This window comes from Carlito syrichta, unplaced genomic scaffold (assembly GCF_000164805.1).
Source record: "Carlito syrichta isolate Samal-C Ts95f unplaced genomic scaffold, Tarsius_syrichta-2.0.1 Scaffold66846, whole genome shotgun sequence".
Classification (NCBI taxonomy): Eukaryota; Metazoa; Chordata; class Mammalia; order Primates; family Tarsiidae; genus Carlito; species Carlito syrichta.
Window position 1 is genome coordinate 56293 of NW_007010942.1, and position 5539 is coordinate 61831.

Here is a 5539-nt window from a genome sequence, read left to right on the forward strand (position 1 = left end):
TTATAAGTGGATCCTGAACATTAATCATAGTACTATATGAAAGGAATTGGCAGTAGCAGGACACTGCCAGGGTGGGAAGGGGAGCACATAACATCAATAAGGTTACCTGATCTCAAACCAAGAAAAGTGGGGACTAAGGGGAGGCTCAAACTTTACCTGCATGATGACCACCTATCTGGCTAATCCTAAATTATACCCCACATCTTTAAAATAAAATAAAATATTTTAAAAAACAAAACAAAAAATAACAATCCTTCTCAAATTATTTCAAAAATTCAAAGAGAAAATATTTCCAAACTATGTTACAAAGCCAGCATTACCCTGATTCCAAAATGAGACAAAGACACTACAAGAAAAGAAAATTATAGGCCAATATTCCTGATGAACATTGATGCAAATGTCCTCTGCAATATACCAGCAAACTGAATGTACCAGCACATTAAAAAGATTATTCACCATGATCAAGATAAATTTATCCCAGGGATTCAAGAATGATTCAACATACAAAAATCAATAAACATGACACATTACATTTAAAGAATAAAGGACAGAAATCATATGATCATCTTATGGTTGATGAAAAAAAGCATTTGACAAAATTCAACAACATTTTATAATAAAGGCTCTTAACAAATTAGGTATAACAGGAAGGCACCTCAAAAATAAAAGCTGCATATGACAAATCCACAATCAATGGTGAAAAGCTGATGCTTTTCCTATAAGATCAGCAAAAAGTCAAAGATGCCCACTCACCATTTCCATTGAACATAGTACTGAAAGTCTTAGCCACAGCAATCAAACAAGAGAAAGAAAAAAAGGCATCCAAATAAAAAAGAAGAGGTAAATTGTCCTGTTTTGATACATAGAGAAAACCCTAAACATTATACCAAAAAGCTTTTGGAAATAAAAATGAATTCCATAAAGTTGCAGGATATAAACTCAACACACAAAATTTAGTAGCATTGCTATACATTAACAAGACAATAGACAAAAAATATAATCAAGAAAACAATCTCATTTACAATAGCCACAATTTATATAAAAATAAAATAGTAATAAACTTAACCAAGGATAATAACCTATAAACTGAAAAATTTTAAATATGGATGAAGTAGATATTGACACAAATAAATGGAAAGCTATCCTGTGTTCATAGAGCACAAGAATTGATATTGTTAAAATATTTGTAACTCAATGTGATTTATAGATGCAATTCAATTACTATCAAAATTCCAATGGCCTTTTTCACAAAAACAGAAAATAAATCCTAAAATTTGTATAGAACAACACACACACACACACACACAAACCCTGTCAAATAACCATAGCAATTTTCAGAAAGAAGAACAAATCCAAAAACATCACACAACCAACTTCAAAAGTTCCTACAAAACTATAGTAATCAAAACAACCTGGTATTGACACTTTAAAAAAAAGACATATAAACCAATGGAACAGAATATTGAGCTCAGAAATAAAGCGATACATTTATAATCAATTGATTTTGGACAAAAATGCCAATAACACACAACGGAGAAAGGAAAGTCTCTTCAATAAATGGTATTGGGACAACTGAATAGCTTCATATAGAAAAGTGGAATTGTACCATTACCTCACACCATATACAAAAACGAACTCAAAATGTATTGAATATTTAAATATATGACATGAAATTGTGAAACTCCTAGAAGAAAACATAGGAAATCATAATTTCCTATGGTGGCCATAGTTAATAACTGTCTGGGTAATGATTTGGGCGGATATAAACTCAAAAGCCCAGGCAACGAAAATAAAAATAAACAAGTCAAACTAAAATTTTCTGCATAACCAAGAAAATAATTACAGAGTGGACAACCTACATAATGAAAGAAAATATCTGTAAACCATATATCTGATATTTGAGTTAATATCCAAAATTTGTAAGCAACTCAAACAACTCAATAGTATGAAAATAAATAATCTGATTAAGAAATAAGTAAAGGACCTGTGTAGATAATTCTCAAAAGAAGACATACAAATGACCGATTGGTATATGAAAAATGCTCAAAACTACTAATTATTAGAAAAATACAAATTAAATTCACAAAAAGATATCACCTCATACTTGTTAGAATGACTTTTATAAAAAAGACAAAAGATAACTGTTGGACTATTGGTAAGAATGCAAATTAGTATAGCCATTATAGACAACAGTATGGAGATTCTTCAAAAAATTAAAAATAGAACTACCATATGATCCAGAAATCTCAGTAATGGGTGTATATCCAAAGGAAATGAAATCAGTATGTTGAAAAGATGTCTCCACTCCAATGTTCATTTTTTTTACAATAGATAAAATATGAAACCAACCAAAATGTTCATTCAGCAAACTAATGAACAAAGAAAATGTGGTATATATACCCAATGTAATACTATTCCGTCATAAAAATAATAAAATCTTACCATTTGCAGCAACATGAATGAATCTGGGTGATATGTTAATGCAATAAGCCAGGTACAGAAAGACAAATACCACATAATCTCAGTCACATGTGAAATCTACAAAAGTTGAACTCATAGAAGTAGACGGTAGAATTGTGGCTACCAGAGTCTGGGCATGGGTGGCTGGGGATATGTTGGTCAAAAGATATCAAATTTCAGTTATATGGGAAGAATAAATTGAAGAGATCTATTGTACAACATGGTGACAGTAGTTAATAGTTGTTTTAGTGTGTTTTATGCTGTTATAAGAGAGTACCTGAGACTGGGTAATTTATAAAGGAGAATAATTTATTTCCTATAGTTATGGAGTCTGGGAAGTCCAAGATTGAGGGGCGAGCATCTAGTGAGGGCTTCTTGCTTCATCATAACATGATAAAAGTCATCCCATGGTGAGAGAGAGCACAAGAGAGGAAAGCAAGAGTAGGCCAAACAACCTTTTTAAAGAAACTACTCTGGTGTCGCAGTACTCCTGAGAGCTGCCCGGTGGAAGCTCCTGTGGCAGGTTTCGAAGCAAAAACCTGGATGATTGTCTGCAACATGTATCTGTGAGAAGATTGAATCATTTAATCTGTTTTCAGTAACAGAGATCCCCCCCAAAAAAGTGAGAGGGAACTGGAGAGGAGAGTAGTGTATGGGTCCAATATACAAGTGTCTTCTATCCTGAGTGCAGTATCCCCTTAAGGCATACTGATGGCTCTTTGAATGTTGAAAATGCTCTTACCAGCTACGACAATACAGAAAATGTTTGCATCTGGCTGTCCGAAGAGGTTTTGGCTTACTACTGCCTCAAGAACACTAATAAATTCAGGGACCTTACTGTGTGTGAGCTAGGGGGTGGCATGACTTGCTTGACTGGGCTCATGGTTGCTATTTCTGCAGATGTCAGAAAAGTTATGCTAACTGATAGGAATGAAGAGGCCATCAGAAATGTACAAGACAGCCAGGCTCAGTGGCTCAGCCTGTAATCCCATGCTTTGGGAGGCTGAGAGGAGTGGATTGCCTGAACCCGCGGGTTCGAGAACCACCCGGGCAACTTGGCGAGACCTCATCTCTACAATAAATCAAAAAATTAGCCGGGCGTGGTAGCGCGCGCCTGTAGTTCCAGCTACTTGGAAGGCTGAGGCAGAAGGATCACCGGAGCCCAGGAGGTCGAGGCTGCAGTGGCCAGTAGCGGCCACTGCACTCCAGTCTGGGTTACAGAGTGACACTCTAACTCAAAAAAAAGAAATGTACAAGACATCATCACAAGGAATCAGAAGGCTGGTATATTGAATACTTGGAAAATATCAAGCTGGGGTTTATGATGGGATAATGAGATAGATGTCTCTCAATTGGAAGGACATTTTGATACTGTTATGTGTGCTGACTGCCTGCTTGCTGACCAGTATGGAGTCAACCTTGTTGATGCAATAAAGAGATTACTCCAGCCCAGGAGGAAAGCAGTGGTATTAGCCCCACGTCGAGGGAATACTTTAAATTCGTTTTGCAATCTAGCTGAAAAAGATGGTTTATCTGTCCAAAGACATGAAAATCAAGATGAACACATTTCAAACTTCCACTCCAAGTTGAAAAAGAAAAACTTGGACATATACGAAGAAAGACCTCATTACCCACTTCCGCAATTTTAAACAAAAATGGATAGAAGATTAAGCCTCTCAAAAGATGAATACCACAAGTGCACGGGAAATATTTTCACAAAAACAGAAATCTTTCATGGGTATAATATGCAGCAAGCCATTGGCTCTCTAAAGTTTTCCAGCCCCCAGGAGTCACTAATCCCAACTTTGTGACATTTCACATGTGGGTCATGGACTCTACCTGTCCTTCCCCACGTTCTTCCGCAGTCATCCTTGCCCAGCTCCCTCACCTCCTCTTTCCACAGTCTGCTAGTTACTCTTTCTACACCAAGCCTTTGTTTGTCTTTAAGTATGTATAAGTCACCTGTCTGACATTTAAATTTGGCTAGTGAGCAACCCAGATAGTTTACCCTCTAACTGAAACAGGATTTCTTTGGGGGATTCCCACTCCCCTTAAATTTTTTTGGGGGGATTCTTTGTTCTGTTTTGGTAGTGGTAGTTTTAAATCTGTAAACACAGCAAACACATGATCCTTTCCTGGTTAAGGAAATAAATGAAGCACATCTTTCTGATCTCCCTTCAAAAAAAGAACCTACTCTCTTGATAATGTCATTAATCCATTTATTTATGAGGACAGAACTCTCATGACCCAATTACCTCTTAAATCTCCTACCTCTCAGCACTGTTGCATTGGGGATTGAGTTTCCAACTCATAAACGTTGAGGGACACAGTCAAACCATAGCAATAACAATGTACTGTATTCTTGAAAATTGCTTGGCAAATAGATTTTACGTGTTCTCACCCCAAAACTTTGACAATTGTGTGAAGTAATATACATATCAATTTAGTCATTCCACAATATACACATATTTCCAACAAACATGTTGTACACTATATATAAAATTTTATCAATTAAAAATAAATGCAAAATGTTACAAAAGATATGGCAAGAGTGGGCATCACTGAGTGTTCATAACACACATGCACACACACATAAAACCACAAAGGGACACATGGAAACATTTGGATGTTTTGGAGATATTAATTTGATTGTGGTGATGATATCATGGATAGATTCATATGTCCAAACTCATCAAATTATATACATCAAATATATGCAGTATTTTTGTATACTAATTATACCTCAATAAAGCTGCTTTTTTAAATTAAAAAGATAGCATGATCAAGTGGGTTCTTCTTTGGCATGCAAGGCTAGCTTAACATTTGAAAATTAAAAACTATAATTTGCCATATTAAAAAACTAAACAAGAAAAAAATGCAATCATCTCAATGATGAGGAAAATTATTTGAGAAATTCTGCATTTATTCATTCACTAGAAAAGCTCAGGGAAACTAGAAATAAAACAGAATTGTCTTGAGATAATAAAGGAGGACTCTATGACAAATTTATAGCTAACATCATTCTTAATGATAAGAGACTAAATGCTATCACCCTAAGATCATGAGGGTGTAAGGCAAG

General features: G+C 35.3%; 1 pseudogene; it reads left to right on the forward strand.

Moving 5' to 3' along the window:
* Window positions 1-2945: 2945 nt before the first annotated feature.
* Window positions 2946-4109, forward strand: LOC103253180 (annotated as a pseudogene).
* Window positions 4110-5539: the final 1430 nt, after the last annotated feature.